Genomic DNA, 19,757 nt, shown 5'->3' on the forward strand with positions numbered 1-19,757 from the left:
CTAAATTGTATTGTAGGTACTGTCGGAATATCCTATCTAATTAACTTCGTTTTCGCGCTATTTCTTTTGGCTAACATTGATCGTTGGTTTTATATTGTATTTCTTGTCTTGAAATATAAATGTTTATTTTATTTATGATGGTATGTTGTCAATTTAAAAGATTATCTCTTAAATAAAGATTGCAGAAATTATTATCTCGATAGAAAAACAAACATATATATATATATATATATATATATATTGAGATTATAATTTTTTTTGCAATCCTTGATCATTTCTAAACTGACTACTCTTTTTCCGAGTCTGTACGTGTGTGTGCCTTATTTAGGGTATCAGGTCAGATAAGCTACTTTTTTTTCTGACTTGTATACAAATGGGGGGAGGTGTTCTACTGTCCCAACTTGAGCATAAACATTTAGTGCTTACTCAGGCTATTCTTCCAGGTTTTGCCTTCTTTTAGGGAAGGTGATAGGTCAATTGTGTGTTGTCTGAAATGCCCCCCCCTGTTTTTTTTGGGGGGGGGGGGCGGGGCGTATGTAAATGAAATTCTACTCCTCGTCTAATTTTAATCCCTACTAAACCAAAGCCCCACCACCACTTAAGAACGATATACTTTACCCCACCCTTAAAAAAAAAAAAAAAAAAAAAAAGAAGCCTTTTCACAGTTAACTGTTGAATCCATCCAATATTTACTACCGTCATTTATTGTCAGTATCTTTTGTTTTGTTTTTACGCTCGACTTAAATCTTAGATTTGAGAAAACCCTAAACTGCGAATTTATGCTATGTTCATTTTAAAACGTGTTTTGTCCCATTTCGCAGGGAAAACAATCCGAAATAGAAGTGTATGAGGGTGGGGTGAATAGCGGTGCTAAGAATTGAGGGTGGGAGTGGGATCCCCCCCCCTTTATAAACATTAAACAGTTTCTTTCCTCCCGCTTCAACTTTCGGTTTCTGTGTATATTTCTATACTACTACGTAGTTCTATTCGCTGAGCACTGAATTAAACACTGAAACTATATATATTATATATATATATGCTTAGAATGCTATTATATAATTATGACTAAAGGCTTACTAATTACATATTCAAATAAATTATTACTAATTACATATTCAAATAAAATTTTAGTCCTTTATACACGAAGAAATTATATTTCAATATTAGCAATATCATGCATGCCAGAATAAAAACTCTGTATTTCACGGAGAACGTGGACCCTGCGTAAACGGTGCTTTTATTTAATGATTGCTCCCTGAAAGCGCATGCGCAAAAGGTTTTTGGTTTATTTAATCATGAAAGCGTTTTGAAGGTACTATTTGGGGGCAAAGCATTATTTGAATATGTACGAAAAAATAATTTAACAAAAAATATTTAGCGGAGAACATAAAAAAATGAAAATAAAATAAAAAAACAAGCACGAAATTAAAGTAGGAGTCAAATTTGCCCAAAGAAAAAATTTAAAAAATACACACGCGATTAAAAATAAAGTCTGAGATATATACGAAGACAGTGAAAGAAAACGCTTTGATGGAGCAATCGTTAAATAAAAACACCGTTTATGCAGGGTCCACGTTCCCCGTGAAGTACCAAAAACTCAATTTATATAGGCAATCCACAGCAATAACCCCCCCCCCGTAACAATACAGAAACATCCCCTCTTCCGTATCAACAATGATACTATTCTGACGCTAATAAACTAAGTCCGCATATTGCAGACTTAGTACTTAGCTGACCATATATGAATTTCCTAAACGCCCATGGGAAAGTATTAATCAATATCTTCTACATGCCACTAGGAACCGCTTGTGAATTTATTTCACCTCCTTGACATTTCCTCCTTTGGAGAGAGCCGGTTCAACGCGCCTAGGGTGACTGCCGTATAACCAATGCAATGCATATCTTCCTTTTAGCTATGAATTAAATAGTGGGGTAGTGAGTGCTATTAGTTTAAGAGAAGTAATATTCTCGAGTCCGAAATAACAATCTTTGTTTATCCGGTATTGTTTCCAATTGTCAGATTCAAGCAAGGTCTTGTAGATTACGCAACCATTATTTTACTGAAAACTTCCCTCTCTGGCACCCTTATAAGGGATATTAATCGCTTTTCGAGACGGAACGGATATTTTTTGTTTATAAAATCGTGAAATGCAATTTTCGGACGCCCCAAAGGAGACCTTCAGTGATGCACTACCCTCATTGTCGATTTCTAGTTTCACATATCAGCTCAAACAGCAATTCCCGACATGACCCAAGTCGTCTCCGTTATATTAAACTAATTCATACAATAAAGGCAAGCTTCAAAATAGAAATAGCAAATCCTTAGACAAATAAATGACTGCCTTATAGGTGGTGATTAGTAGGGCTAGGACAACAGCGTATTCTTTTCATTGTTTTGACTCTAGTGTGTATCCGTTGTATGCTTTTATAGTGACTAGCGGGGGTACCCGGCGTTGCCCGCGTGTTTGGAGGTGTGTTGAGCACAAAAAAAGTGTTGGCAGGCAGACGTGACGTGAAGTCAGAAAAGAAATTGAAAGAAAACACGAACTTTTACCGCTACGCTACGAAGCCATAGGAAGTGGAAGTGATGTCAATCAATATGTTGATTTGCTAAGTGAATGCAGAAATGAACGTTGGCTGAAGGCCTGTTCAGCTTTCCACTGTTTCATTAATTTGTTTCCCCACAATGTTGAAAAATCTCCAAATGAATAGGAATTGTTTGTTTTGAAGGGTTTTTCCCCATATTGATCAAAGCCAATTGCTTTTCTGGAGGTCCTGGCCGAGAAGGCCGGCAAATGACGTTCGTTTTCAATTCGGTTTCGCTTTTATACGAAAAACACAAGCACGCGAGAGGATGGAATAGCGTGAATTTTATAAAAGTCGATCATAATAAATGAAGACATGACGTCTGTTCGCAAATCGTAGATATTATGATCTAGGGAGTATATAAAAAGTTGTAAAAAAATAAAAAATAGTAACCTCTCGAGAACCCCCCTCCCCTCGAAAAAAAAAAAAACTTTTGCTGGACATACAAAAACGTGCGCGCCACTTTTGGCTTGTGTGTGTGTGTGTGTGTGTGTGTGTGTGTGTGTGTGTTTCTCAGTTGATTAACTGTGTCGGAGAATTACTCGAGAGCCAAAACAATAAGAATATTCTGTTGTCATAGCCCTAGTTATAACTAAAAGTATGTGTTTGCTTTTTTAATCATTAAAATATGTTTGAAATTAATTAACAATGAATTGGTACGATGAAAACGTATAGATATAAGAATACTTGAACAATGAAACCATTTCTATTGCAATTAATCGAACAACGTTAACAAATTGAAAGAATTGGTCAAAAAGTTCCGTTACGCCAACTGAGGACGCCTTACAATTTTTCAATAAAATAACGACTTTTATAAGTTTTTACGTCTGCTGAAAACGAATATATCCGGTAAAATTAGCTAAAATAGTTTTCGAGATATAAATACTTGTATTTTGCATTGGCGGCCATGAAAATGGAAAACTCTTTTTTTTTTTTTTGTACAATTCCGAAAGCCATTCTTAACATGAGGTTGAGGGGGTTATTCCGAAAGGCATTTTCTTATTTTCAACCTCCCTATGTTAAAAATGGCTTCCGGAATAAACAGGTTGGACAACTCCGTGCACATCGACCGAATTTTCTTGAATTTGAATTCTTGAAAGTAATTTTTTGGTGGAATTAGCTAGAAATGACGTTGAATAAAACATTTTGTTGACTTCAGTTCGTCTGCGCATGTTCATTGAACCATTTCATTGAAACAGATGGCGGCCAATTTAAACTACTATAAATTACATTGCATAATACAGGTGTTTATATCTCAAACTATTTGTCTGCGATAATTTTCCCTGCAGTATCCGTTTTCAGCATACCTGAAAACCTATAAAAGTCGTCATTTTATTGAAAAATTATAAGGCGTCTTCAGTTGGCGTAACGGAGAACTTTCACGAAACGATTAAATAAAGTGGTTAATGCACCAGAAAAAACAAATTTAAGTTAATTCTAATATATCAATTAAAGTTAAATATAATTAACATATATCAATCTTAAGATTTATTTTATTTTTTCCGAATGTAATAAAAATATTTCCCTAATTTAACAAGAAAACTAAACATGAAACTTCTAACCGAGTTTATTTATATTAAGGTATGTTCCTTAAGGTTTCTTATTAAAAATAAACATTCTGTCATTTTTATATTAAAAGTTTGTCACCTTTAAAAGTAATTAATATTTAACATTTTCTTTATTAAAGATTAGCAGGGCTACCCAGCGTTGCCCTGGGCAAAAATATAACATTTCTATTGAAACTTCTGTCTTTTTTATTTATCCCTTCCTCGTTTTCCTTTATTTTCCCTACTTTTTGTTCTTTCATCCAGCCCATTCTTTTCTGGATGGACATACACACAAATAATTCAACTTTTATATAATAGATTCATCGCGGAATGAAACGGCAATTAGTACATAACACACAAAAAATGCCCATACTAAGAAAACCCAGCGCAATTGACCGCCAGAGAATGAGTAAATATTTCTAAATTTTAGATATTATTCATCCGGAGCAACATCGATCATGAAAATACCAACTTTGTAGGTAGTTCTTTTCCGAGTTTTAGTCGGACACACAAGCGTACAACTGCCTTTTATATTTTAGATATGTTTGAAACTAATCAGCATTTTATATTCTAAATTAAGTTTCGTTAACATTGTTGGATTAATTTTAATAAAAAATTATTACATTGCTCAAGTAATCATTGTTCAAATAATCTTATGTTAATCAAAATCAACTACTACCGTCTAATCAGTTGTGCATAAGACACATTGTGAGATTTTTCTTTGCCAATTAAAATAATGGCGACAATCATTATTAATTAACAAAGACTCGGATCAATTTCAGTGTCTTATTTTCTTAGTGAAATCTAGTTATACCCCCCCCCATCGTCGTGCATCATTCACACAAGCTCCATTTTTTTTATTCTACTAAAATATTTCGGCGGACTTGTACGAGAGTTCCCACCCCCTAAAAATGCGTATTTTTACACCTGTTTAAGTTATTTTTTATTTTATTTTTTTTTTTCCCGACAATTATAGATTAGACTTAAGTATCATATTAACAAGAAAAAAATCTGGAAAAAAAAGTTCTTGGGGATTCACTTTCTCGTTATAGCGTTTTACTTCATTGTACCTGACTTACCGTCTATTTCTTTACCAACGTGTCACGTGATTAGAACGTTATAACGAGAAAGTGAACCCCTTAAGTCATATTTTCTTTTTCTAATGATATTCAAGTCTAATCTATGATAATAGTGGGAAAAAACGTAATAAAAAAGGGGGGGGGGCGAAAACACCTATTTTTTTAGGGAGTGGGCACTCTCGTACAGCTCAGCTCCACTCCACTAATATTTCTAATCTATCTGATCTGATCGCAAAATTACGTTCGAAACTGTTAACTCTTCAACTTATAACAAGTTAAGAAGAGCTGTACTTCCATTGCGTTATTTTATTTTATTTTTTTAAATTATTTTTTTTTTTTAATAGTTTGTAAACATTATAGTATTCTGTCTAAACCTATCGCCGGCTCATTTATAAATACGTCTAATAGTCGAAGTTACAGTATCATTATATATATATATATATATATATATATTAGGCACCGCCAAAACTGGGGGGGGGGGCAGGTCAGTACTTTTTGACGGACCGTCTTTTTAAAAATCTACCAAAAATCAGGTAATTATCCGATCAATACGAAATTTTCAGCGATTATTAGGAGAAGAATGAACTTTATAACAGTGTACTTATTTTTCATAAACGATATTTATATATATATATTTTTTTTGCTTACAACCCCCCCTTGTTTTGAAGTGGGAACAAATATGCTTAAAATAATCATCTGAAACTGAACAAAACATTGTTGTTGTAAGGAACAGAATTATAGATTTAAAAAAAAAAAAAAATTGTTTGCATACCTTATTTTGACGTCTGAATATCAGAACTTTGATTGTGTTTAATTATCCCGCTTTTGGGTTTTGAAGTGTGAAATTCGGTGAATATGTTGAGTAAAATAATTAATTTAAGTTAAGCAAAACAAAAAAAATTTTTTTTTAATATTTATACGAAAAAAGCCATTTTAAAATTTTTGATAAATAAATTAAGAATTTTTTTTAGCGAGCCGAATAATGCATGACCATTATTAAACAGGGCATGATTTGAATAATCGATACAAAAAAAAAAAAATTCGATAAATGTTGTGCCCTTTGTGTTAAAAATAGCATTTTTTTCGATCCCGTTTGAAAACGTTTGCCGCCTTTCGACTACGATGGACCAAACGCGCTGAAATAATTTTTTTTTATTCTGCTTTAAATTCCGCCCCCCCCATTTTGGGGAGCCTGGTCCCCACACACATACACATTAAAAACCAAACTCATACAAATGGTCACCCATCTGGTACTGGCCAGCCTCAGCTTAATAATACACTGAAATTTTCGTCACTGAAAAATAAATTTTTTTGGCCTGTTTGGTCTTCCATAGTTTTCTTTTTATAAAACAGAGTCGATCTCGACTCTGCATCGAAGCGAAATATCTGGTTACTTATATGAATAAGTGGAATTATTTGAAATTCAGGTACTTATATTATAATATTTTTGCATATTCTCTTAGAAAATAATCCTAAATCTTGGTTAGACAATAAATAAATAAATTATTTCAAAAACCTTCTTTTTTTTTTTTTTTTTTAAATATTTAAGTACGTTTTTTGTGCAAGACAAAAAATGTCAATTAACTTTTTGGGAAAATTTAACATTTAAAATTTAATTAAAAATAGTAGAAAAAGTTTTAAATTATTCTGTTTTCTATATGATAAAATTCAGGGTTTTATCTTTCTGGAAACAAAAAAGTTACTCAGAAATAATGGATTTTAATAAATGTAATTTAGTTTTAAAAAACAACAACTTGATTTTTGCGGCCATTTTTGGCGGTGCCTAATATATATATATATAAAGCGTACCGTCTGTGTGTCTGGTCACGAATAGGCTCCTATATGGTTGACTATTATAGAAAACTGATCACATATAATGATAGATGTATCGAGACATTGGAATGGGTATGTTTGATCTGGCATAATGATGATTCATTAAAATTGTGGGGGCTGCGTACGCGCCTGGTCCACAAAGTATGGAAATAAAAAAAATTTAAAAATTAAAAAGAAACGTTTACAAGTGTTTTTGATATAGATGTACATACTAATACTTTGATAAGTATGTTTTAACTTAAATAGGGATGGTATAATATTGCGCGATTTGCGTTCGCACCTGGCCTCCATAGAATGGAAATAGGCACAAACTTTAATAAAGACTTTTTATATCTATCTGCGTAAGTTTGATAATTATGTTTCAGTTTGAAGAAATATGGTATAATAAAATTATTGGGTGTTCGTTCGCACCCGACCTCCATAGAATGGAAATATGTCACGAAGGTTAACAAGTTTTTTTTAATATAGATCCACAGAATATTGTGATAAGTGTTTTAGTGTGAACAGGTATGGTATAATAAATTATGGGGTTTATATATTTTATTACTTTCATTATATTTTGCTTTGGTTTTGATACCCCCAAATTCGAAGCTATCTCTTTACAACCCATCCAAGCTATCATACTTTCATAAATCAGTCCATTTTCTGTATGCTGTTTTTGAACCCAGTCAACGACGGGTACTTTTGCTAATATATATATATATAGCAAAAACAAAACGATTTAAATTTATCAGACATTTTTTAAAGTATTATATTGCAGACGTTGTCAGAACTAATCGGGATGCTAATTTCCTTAAACCACAAAAAGACACCCCATTAACAATGTCACTTAATATTGTAATATAATTTATGAAACTCGCTGTGTTTGTCTCCATTTTTTTATTTAATTTTTTTAAGTGCATCTCCTGTGAACATTTTTTTTTTTTTTTGGGGGGGGGGGGGTCTTTCAGCCGGTAAAATAACTGCTAAGGTGTCAAATGAAAAAAGTGTAAATCAGGTGTAAATCGACTAAATCTATTTGTACGCATGCTCAAATAGAATATTGATACGTTCTAGTCAGTTAATTTTTAACTATTTCTTATCCATCTGACTCTAGCTCAAACAGTAACGACTAAGGCTGCAGCGCTATATGTTTTGATTCTGGTCGATGGCACCTAAATCATTTTTTAAACCTTTTAAATCGTTACTATAGATTGGATACGATGTAATCTATAATTGGGTACAATATCTCTAATAATCGATAGAGAATTGACTTTAGGAAATATGCACAAATTAAAATAGATTCAAGCGTATTTTATGACCGATCAACCAGCTAGTTTAAAATAAATATAAGCAAGAAAATAACAAATTGGTTAAGACGAATCAAATATCGATTTGTCAAAGTAAGAACTATCGATGACAAACTTTTTCACTTAGTTATTTATTCTATAAATATATATTTTTCTTAAGACGAATACTGATACATTATAAGCATGCTTATGGTATTGTCTCAATTACGGGGAAGAAATAACTTCGGATGACGGTAAGTGTTTAGAAAAGGATTATGTACATAAAAAAAAGAAACAACTATCGGATAAACTCGCGTGTTTCTCGATTATACGAAACTATAATAGACGTACATTGAATTATTTATTTACTATTAATCGAATATTTACTGAAATCCGAAATAAAAGCAAGGAAAACTAAAACCCATTTTAAGTTCTTTTAAACAAAATAACAGGAATATATTTAAAATTATTTTTTCCCTAAAATATCTACCGGGAAATGCTAGGTAAATCTAGTTAATAACTTTACCACGAACTAAAGTTGTTTATTTTACTAAAAGATAACATTTTGAGTGTATATATATATATATATATATATCTCCACATACAGTACCGTTTCGCTGTTTCACAGCTCATCAGTGCGGCTAAACAGGTAACTACCTCAAGCCAGGATTGAAATCGTACCGTTTGTAAAACACTCCTAACCACTACGCTATTGGCGGCTGCTGTTTTGACATCGTCCGAACTACCTCTGCTCGATTTGTTTACACAAAGAGCATAGCATCGCTTATACGCTAATGGTAATTTGTCTCTATCACTTCTCAATATGCTCAACTCGAGATAAGGAGCATTATAGTCATCCACATACAGTACTGTTTCGCAGCTCATCAGTGCGGCTAGACAGGCAACTACCTCAAGCCAGGATTGAAACCCGACCGTTTGTACGACAGTCAAGGCTCCTAACCACTATGCTATTGGCAGTCATGAGTTTAACGGACCACATTTCTGTTTAGGTGAATATAGAAGCTGTTGGAACATCCCATCTGCCCTCTAGTTTCAACACTCGCAATAATGCTTTTGTAATTATTAAAGACTAGCATGGATGCCCGAGTGTTTGGAGGTGTGTGTTGAGCAGAAAAAAGTGGTAGTAGGAAGGCAGGCTCGAACCCGTAGCATGAAGGAGGAAAAGAACGGGGGGGAAAAACGTGATGTCTTTGCTGTTACGACCACCGCCAACCGGAAGTGACGTAGGTTTAAATTAAGGCTAGACAATCGAAAACAGGGGATGACTTTCGAAAATATCAGCGAAAAAAGCGACCCCTCCCTGTAGAAAAGTGCCCAGATGAGGGTGAAGAAATTAATGTTTTTAGCCAATTTTTCGGTATTTGTTGTCTGAAGGGTCGAGCTTCAAATCGATACTGATCTTGTGAAAATCCGTCACCTCTGTCCAAATTTTGGACAGACATGCAAACATACATACATTTATATATTGGTAGCTCAAATTTTCGACCGAAACCGATTGAAAAGCTTTCCCTATCTCTAAATACCCGTTATGTAAAATTTCAAATGTTTAGACCAGAAATTGTCTGAGTAATTTGGTAGACCGCAGAGGTCAAATTTATTTTAACTTTGACCCCTATTATGACTCCTTAACATTTATTGTTTTGGACCCAAATCAAGTTAGATCCATGCCCAAGGAACCTATATCTAAAATTTCAGGTGTTTAGACCCCAAATTGTCAAAGGAGTTTGGTAGAGTTCTCAAAGGTCAAATCGTTGAACTTTGACCCCTTTACAACCAAATTTCTGGACGAAAACAGATTACAAAGATTTTCCCAAATCTCGGTACCGTGTATATCAACTTTCGAGTCTGTAGACTGAAAATTTACAGTTATTGTGTAGGGAAATATACACACAGACATACCGGCACTTTCACTTTTCTAGATATATAGACTGTCTATTTTTAATGGAGGCTATTCAGCCTCTCCAAACGAATATCTTCTCGCCTGACAGGACAGAACTACTCTGATCCGAGCCAGAATCACTGAAATGGTATTGTCCTGAATTAAATCTAGATAAATTCCTATTTTATGCAAACTATTTTTAGTAAACTGGGTTTCGGCATTTAAGTTTGGTTTTCACCAAAAAAAAAAAAAAAAAAAAAAGTGGAAGGGGGGGGGCACCCCAGCTTTGTTTTCAGTGAATGAGAAATCCTTTTAGACCGAGTCTGTTCTAATTTTTGTCTCAATTCAAAATACCAGTGTTTGTGACCTGCATTTTCTTTATAATAATGACCGACTTTATGTCTAACTCTGTTCTCATGAGAAGGCAAGTAAATAGTCTCGCTTTTTAACGATTTATCTTTATTTCAAGCTAATTTTTTTGTATTTTTTCCTTTTTAATTGTTTAGATATTTAATATAAATTTTATTACATTTGTTTGCTTTCTTTCTAATTTCCTGTCTAACAAAAAAAAAAAAAAAAAGGCCGTGATGCTGATGCTCGTTTGTGGGTACGTACAAACTTAATCCCACGTTATTTTCTTTACCCCCCCCCCCTACACATTTTAGTCCTACTTCTCTTTCCTTTTAGGTATTTCTGTTTGAGAAGAATCCTCCACCCCGATGCTTTTGTGTTTTTTTCTAAACCGTGGGCGAAAAGAAGCCAACTGCACTGGGTGTAACCCGGTACCCCTCATATTTAGAAACGGAAACAAGTGCCACTGAATTTGATCGTAGAATTATTTGGGCTTGGCGTAATCCTCCACCACCACCTCCCGTCGTCTTCCTCATGTGTGCGTGTCGTTCAGTGAAGAGAATTTGGTTTTGTAGGTTAACACTCGACTATCCCCCTCCTGAATGAAATGTTTTTTTTTTTTTTTTTTTTTTTTTTACTTTAGGAGATTACATATGTACACTCTGGAAAATTCGGCGGAAAGAAAAAAAAAAGTTAGAATGAAAGATCAGTTTTGTATACAAATTTAATATAAATGATCCTACATTACTTTGAGGCTATCCCGACTGTACCAACATGCAGAAATTTAAATATGTGAAGAGGAAGAGACATCTTGCTGCACAATTTCCCATATTACTGTACACATAGATTCGAAAAAGTTGTCAAAAAAAACAACAAAAATAACAAAATAATATATAACAAATGTTATCAAAGGCCAGATAAGTTACTTTTCTACCTAACTGGTATGTTTTTAGTGTTTTTAATGTAAAGTGTTTATTCAGCTCGAAAAACGGTATTTACCGATGTATTGGAAAGTTAAAAAATGGCGCCCGACTCTGTCTTTGACACGGTAAGTTTGGGAAAAGGAGTTAAAAATAAGAACTAGACAAAATACTGTTAGAAACTCGTTTAATGTTACCGTGACATATGCTGACATATATTCGGTGGGTTTTTACAGTATTTTTAGTTTTTTTATTTTTAACTACTTTTCCCAAACTTACCGTGTCAAAGAGAAAGTCGGGCGCCATTTTTAATTTTCCAGTACATCGATAAACATGTTACTTTAAATAAAAACATCCAGTTGGGTAGAAAAGTAATTTATCTTGCCTTTGATAACATTTATTTGTTATATATATATATATATATATATATATATATATATATATATATATATATATATATATATATATACTAGCATGGCAACCCGGTGTTGCCCGGGTATTTAGAGGTGTAAGTTGAGCAAAAAAAAAAAAAAGAAAAAGGCGGTCAGTTTTTTAACTTTGACTCCTTAAAATTGTTTTGGGTTCAAATCAAGTTAAGTTAGATCCATGTCCAAGGAACCTATATCTAAAATTTCAAGTGTTTAGACCCAAAATTGTCGGAGTTTGGTAGTTTTCAAATGTAAAATTGAACTTTGACTCCTTAATTGAGAAATTTCTGTCCGAAAACCTCAGTACCTTGTATATCAAATTTCGAGTCTGTAAACTTAAAATTGACATTGCGTAGGGAAATGCACACACACACACACACACACACACACACACACACACACACACACACACAGATGGTGTTTATTTGCTCCCCCACTGAGCAAATTAGGCACAAGGCTGTTTTTAATGTGAGGTAAAAACCAGCTCCCCTAAAAGTAGGCAAAAAGGGGGCACTCTGGTTACCAAAAATAATAATTGTCCCAGTATAGAGGGTTTCCCCTCCATTGACTGGTACAAATTATCTCACACACACACACACAGATACAGACACGTTCACTTTTTTTATTTATATATATTTTTTTATTTATTTATTTTTTTTGACAACTTTTTCGAATCTGTGTACAGTAATACAAAGCCTATACTCCTATAATTTAAGCAAACTCCACCCATTCTTTTATTTTTTGTAAGACTTATTTATAATTTTTTTTTATTTAAAAAAAAAAAAAAAAAGAAAAAAGGCATTTTTGCAGTTTACGAACTATGCTAAAATATTTAGAAACCCATTTTGGACATGGGGAGAGAGGGCTTTGTTAATTCTATATTTTCACTTACATACAACAAAAGATAGTAAAAATTGAATTTAAGACAATGTTGACAACTGTAGGACAAGGTGTCCGAAATTTTTTGGAAATTTTTGACATCCTTAACACAAAACTGAAGAAATATACAAAACTCCTAATTTCTCTTTAATTTTGTTTAATTTCTTTATGGAATATACTTCCAAAATAAACTAAAGTTTTTTGAAAAATAATAGGAATATTTATTTTAAAAAAAGTGTTTACTGTAAGAAATTTCTTTCCCACATGCCCAATTTCCTCCCTGCAGATAGCAAATGAAATTCCACAAACAAAGCCATACCTTTAAAACTCAAATTTTATTCAATGTATCAGAAATGGAAGTTCTTTGGTCACGGTAAGTCCTTTGCAAAAACAGTGGCTGAATTTGCTATCCATACGCATGGAGCTTTTAGTTTGATTTCTCTGTGGGAAGGTTAGTTCGGGTTTCCTTTTAGAAGGATCCATGTTATACATGGTGAACACTGTGTGAATGTTAGCGCCCAATACGGCATATTTTGGGACCTCATGGTCTCTGGAAGAAATAGGAATAAATTCCTATAATCAAATATATCATGCCAAACACTGTAGAATATCCTCATTGGGTAGAATAAGTTCAGCAATTATGTTGTCTCTGTATTTAGAGAAATGTCCTTCGTTTACCCACTGTTTGGTGTTCAAGAAGTTAAAATCCTGGCACTGTAGACAAAGCGCCGCTGTTGTGAGTCTGATGTTTCCCGTGTTCATTCTCAAACTGAAAAAATAATACATGAATACAAATTGGCGACAAGATTTGGTGCATTCAAATTAAACCAATGACAGACCAGCTTACAAAGAATATAGGTGGCTAAAACCAATATGCCAGTTATACATGGAAAATTACTCACGTTATAAAGTGTATACGTGCGCTCATGCAGTCATTTTTTTATGTAATAAAATGAATTGAATTTTACGAGTTAAAATTTTTTTTTCAATATTATCAATTTAAAAATCTATCAGAATTTTTCTATTGGTTCAATTTTTACAATATTTGCAGGTTTAATTGCGAAATTTTATGTTCTTTCCAATAAATTGAATATAATATTCTAGAAACACTTTTTTTTTTTTTTTAATTCAACCCCCCCATTTTGAAATGTATATTAAAATGAAAATAGTTTTCTCACCTCAGATTTATATATCAAAAATTGCAGATAAAAGATCAATAAATAAAATAGTTTTGTGCAAATTTACCTGTAAAGTCAAAAGTTTAAAACCTTTTTTTTTCTTTTCAAAGTGAAACCTTACATTTTTAAAGTTGTCTTGAAAAGATTGAATACCTACAATTTTTTTTTCTGCTTCATTTAATGTTTTTCTTTTTAGTCGTGTGTAAGCGACTCTATAAGTCAGTCGGTTGGTCTGTCTGTAACACTTGTGCTTGGCCTTTTGGTTAAGATCAAAGGTCTGTTAATAGATGCTGTTCTTAGTTTTTTAAGCTTTTCTTGGCCTTTTGGCCAAGATCAAAGTGTAGTATTTGCTCCGGCAGATACTGCAAGCAAAGACCATATGTGGGGGGCAACCCCCACATATAAGACCTTGGTCAATGTAGGGGAAACCCTTCATACCAATTGTCATTATCCAGCTCCCATACTCCCCGGGGAGTTGGTCCCCATTTCCCCTTCACTCCTCACATTAAAAATCGGCCTTGTGCCTAATTTGCTCAGTGGGGGGAGCAAATAAATACCGCTTTTCTTGGCCTTTTGGCCAAGATCAAAGTGTAGTATCTGTTCCGGCAGATACTGCACTTAAGATAATTTGTACCAGTCAATGGAGGGGAAACCCTCTATACTGGGACAATTATTATTTTTGGTAACCAGAGTGCCCCCTTTTTGCCTACTTTTAGGGGAGCTGGTTTTTACCTCACATTAAAAACGGCCTTGTGCCTAATTTGCTCAGTGGGGGAGCAAATAAATACCATCTGTTACTACATGCTGTACTTATGCTTGTAACTTTGTGATATAAAGTGGGGGATCACGTTTCTGTATTAATTTAATGTAAAATGATCACCCACTTTACAACCAGTCAGTCTCAAAGCCATTCAAGTCATTCTCCAGATCCTTCAAGTTGCTTTTGAAGGATTCCAGTTATTTTTTAAGCATTCAAGTCATTCTTAAGGTCATTCAATTCATCCTTAAGTTCATTAGTCATTTTAAGTCATTTCAGCCCATTACGAGAGCACGCGACTAATGGCTATCAGCTTTGTTTAATCTTAAAATCACTCCATAAAGATGAAATAAAATATACTAAATAAAAAAACATGTATTTCTTTAAGAGAATAAAAAAAATCGAAAATCGGTCAAGTGGAATTATCGGCAAAAACTGATAAGTGAAATGTGATTATTTTTCAAATACGATGGCCCATATGGACTAACTTTTGTTTACAGCCAGCAATAGAAAGGGAGATTAATTCTGGCACTTACAGGCCACCGTAGTTAACTTGAATAAAAGGAGACAGCTGTCTCCCTTCATTTCCGTTCTGAAACATCTGATGTCACACTATTTTTTTTTTTATACTTAAAGTATTTTTTAAAAAGGACATGGAATATAAAATATAAATATAGATAAATTCTTAATGAAGAATCGAAGTACCCATTGATTAGTATTTTTTATAGGTAAGTGATTTTTTGGAATTTGTATTCAAAGTAAATTAAAATTTGTTGATTTTCTTGAAATCTTTTTTAAAGAAAACCGATTTTAAAAAAACATATTGCATATTTTGCTATTAAACCTGATATTTTAAATTTTGATCTTTGCTCCTTGTATTGAAAAAAAAATTAGGATTTTGAATTACATTTTTCAAATAGTTATAAGCTTCAAAAGATAGTAAGTCTAAATATTCAAGTTTTCAATCACGCATTTTATTGGAGACTTTCTGACACTGCTTTTGTAAGTCCTATGTTGAATCATAGATAACATAGCCACGAAAATGTCACGTGACTTGTGTATATGCAGCCCTGGGATAAATGAAACGAAATAAATTTTAATAGTTCTTTATTTAAAAAAAAATTTTGTTTGCAAAATTTTAATCACGTGATTAGTTTAGCAAGAATAAAATAAACCATTCATGCCGTTCATTATGGATTTAGTTGAAAAATAAACCATTTATTTATTTATTTTTTTAAAAAAGATTTTACGATATCAAAAATCACTTTAGTGGTACTTATGTTATCGGGGTGGAGGATGTTTTATAACTATTCTGTACTTTCACCTAACAATTTAGTGAACAAAAAAATATATCGAAAAACTTGAATTCGCTATTTTTAAAAAATAGCATGGTAACACAAATGCATAAGCACCACTTTATTTTATATTAGCAGGACCCGTTAACCGGCATTGTCTGGTGGTAGCATCCCCTCTCTCCTGTGTGTAAAAAAAAAAAAAAAAAAAAAAAAAAAAAAAAAAAAAAAAAAAAAAAAAAATTGTAGTCCAACCGTCAACTTCATGTTAAAAACGACAGTCGAAATGGGCACCCCCAACCTATCTATGTTAAGAATGGCTTTCGGAATTTTTTGGGTGTGGGTGGCAAGAAATTAGCCCTAAATGTAAGGTATGTAATAATAAAAAAACAATATATTTAGCTTTGTGGCCTATTTGGGTTAAAAAAAAAAAAAGATAACAAAACATTCAATAATAGTTACAGTAGATTAAAGTACGCACAAAGTTTAAAAAAAATCAATGGTATTTTCCGTTCTGATGTATTTTGTGTAAAAATAAAAAGGCGCATGAATGAACTGAGGTTAAAGCTCTCTATCTAGTGCCAGGATTGCCAACCCTATATCGAGCAAAAGGGAATAAAGTGGTGACACCACTATCACAGTGAACGTAAACAGAAGTTTTTACAATTAAACAAATAAGTTGAGAGTTTGTAATAAAAACAAATTAAAGTTTGAAATAAAAATAATTTTTGCTGACATACACGAATGAGGCCTCCATAACAAAGGAGAAAAAAAAACCCCGGAAAAAATTTAAACTAATTCTCATTTAAAAAAAAAAAAATGAGAATGAAATTAGGATGTAAAAAATATCCTGAAAGTTATGATAAACCGAAACTAGTAGCAATAAACTTCTGTTTATTCTTTATTTCTGGAAAAGTATTTTATCAGTTAAGAATGTTCTGTTTCCATTTATTTGTGAAAGTTTTCCTTTGAAAAAATAAATTATTTTTTATTTCAAATTGGTAACTTATATTATTCATTTGTTTATCTGTGCAAACTTTCTGTGTACGAGTTACGTATATGTAGCTCTCTCTCTCTCTCTGCGAATGTGTGTTTGTGAGCGTGTGTTTAACTAAGTGTGCTGATATGCCAAAGAATGGAAAAAAAAAACACTAAAACAATGAATCTGTTTCAAGTTGTAAGGATTGCAAGGTGAGTAGTGTGCAAACATGGTAGTTGAAAAAGTAATGTGTGTTCATTTATTTACGAGTAGTCGTATTCCGGAATTAGGGATTTGTTTATTCTCAGCCAATGAGAGTTGCCGGATGTCTGTAAAGGAGAAATTATTTTTCTGATGGAAAAAGGAAAGGTAATGGTATATGTATGAATTTGCTAGGCAGTTACATAGGCAGACTGGACGGTATGTGTAGTGCAAATATTTCCATGTTTAGTGGGGTTGGTGGGAGTCCTTTTTAATGAGGAAAATTACGAACTACTTCCTCTGTAGGTCTTGACGATAGTGTTAATGACATTCCTAAGATGGATTATAGCATTTTATTATAACGAATAAATATGTATGAAATGGCGTTCTACAGTTACATAAGATGGTGTATAATAGTTTAGACATTATAAATTTGTATATGACATCTGTTATTGTAAACCTATGCTAATTTGGTACAGGGGGGAATATCTGCAAGCAAATTATATCTCTATCTCTCTCTCTCTCTCTCTCTATATATATATATATATATATATATATATATATATATACTAGCAAAAGTACCTGTTGTTGACTGGGTTCAAAAACAGCCTACAGAAAATGGACTCTGATTTATGAAAGTATGATAGGTTATGAAAAAGAAGTGTTATAAATTTGGGTTGAATTTAGGGGTATCAAAACCAAAACAAAATATGATGAAAGTAAAAAAAATAAAATAGATAAACCCCATAATTTATTATACCTGTTCACACTGAAACACTTATCACAATATTCTGTGGATCTATATTAAAAAACCTTGTTAAACTTTGATATTTCATTCTAAGGAGGTCAGGTGTGAACGAACACCCCATAATTTTTTTATACCATATTTCTTCAAACTGAAACCTAATTATCAAAGTATACTTACGCAGATAGATATGAAGTCTTTATTAAAGTTTGTGCCTATTTCCATCTATGGAGGGCAAGCGCGAATGCAGACCCCACAATTTTATTATACCATCCCTATTAAAGTTAAAACATACTTTATCAAAGTATTATGTACATCTATATCAAAAAACTTGTAAAGGTTTTTTTATCATTTTTTATTTCCATACTTTGTGAATCAGGCGCATATGCAGACCCCACAATTTTAATGAATCATTATTATGCCAGATGAAACGTACCCATTCCTGTGTTTCAATACATCTATCATGGATTGACTGAGTGAGATAAGAGGGCACTATATGAAGGAGGACGTTGACATCTCCCTGCACAAACCTAATATTGTCATCTCCCTTGACTGGGATATGCATGCGACTGGGGATCACTTGTGAATTTCATACTCTTATGAAATTTCCTCCTTTGGAGAAAGCCAGTTCAACCCACATGAGTGCCACTTCAGTTCGGTATTAAAACAGAAATTGATGAATATCCAACAAGAATTGCATTGATGAATGAATGAATATGACAACTATCAATCAAGTAAAATATCTTCAACATGGCTTACATAAAATTTGTTTTATTGAAAAGCTTTGCATGAAACCTAATTGTGTTGTCATTTACAATACACACACAATACTTTTTCGGATGACATGTGTTGGTCAGCTTCACAATATCAAGATCAAAACATTCAATCTACACCTCATAAGTGAGCTGTTGAAATTTTCCTTGAAAGGGGATTGTAATTGCGAACGTGTTTACTAGATTATGTACGGCATAATCACGTTGACACACTGGTTCCTGTTGGACCACTGAAGTTAAGCAATGTTGAACCATGTCAGTACTAAATGGGTGATCATTTGGGACTTCTAGGTGCTGTATGTGCTCTCCGCTTATCTCGGCATTGTTTCCAATCGTCCTGAACTTCTTGCCATTGGACTCAAACAGTGCCGTTTCAGGAAAGGTGTGGTTGATGATTGCGCAACCCTTGCTTCACAATTTCACATGCAGCTGCCCCTACAGGGGGTATCCTTTGTACTGAACGGAGGCATCGATGTTTAGTAGATTCCAAACATTCCTTGGACAATCTCTCTAATCCACATCCATCATTCATACCCACATAAGTTGATTTGCTAATAAATAATAATAAATTGTTGATAACTGACAATGCAAAAGCAACAAATTCTCCATTTTGCATGAATCAAATAATTGTATGAATTGAATAACTCCATCGGAATCAATGTTTTCCCTGAGAGCCATTTGTCAGTGTTTCACCTTTTCTAGCATCAGTGTTGCATCTGCCTAGATAAACCAGTCTACTCATAAATTGTATCGGACTTTTTTCTGTGGGTCTGAATTAGATTACCCAATGGTTTTGATTTCTCAATCCATTCTTAATAGTCAACATGTTCTCTTTGGCATGTTGACCTGCTCCATCACTACAATTGTTTAAAGTCGTTTCAAGAACCCTCTCTGCATCATGTGAGCTAGTCCTCTTTAAAAATAGAGCTAGTTACCTTAAACTATTTGTAACACCTTTATTATTCTTTAACCCAGGTGTAATTACAGCTCAGTTTATCCTGTCCCCATATAGAATCTCATAGATGATAGGAAAATGTATTA

At 33.1% G+C, this 19,757-nt stretch overlaps 1 protein-coding gene and 1 pseudogene across 1 annotated transcript in view; both read left to right on the plus strand.

Annotated features, from left to right (window-relative positions):
- Window positions 1–19,757, plus strand: part of LOC145248952 (uncharacterized) — a 208,252-nt gene that overhangs the window by 1,830 nt on the left and 186,665 nt on the right. The gene's annotated exons all lie outside the window — the stretch shown is intronic.
- On the plus strand, window positions 14,525–14,673 carry LOC145249163 (U2 spliceosomal RNA; annotated as a pseudogene).

This window comes from Euprymna scolopes, chromosome 27 (assembly GCF_053919585.1).
Source record: "Euprymna scolopes isolate OS-2025 chromosome 27, ASM5391958v1, whole genome shotgun sequence".
NCBI lineage: Eukaryota > Metazoa > Mollusca > Cephalopoda > Sepiida > Sepiolidae > Euprymna > Euprymna scolopes.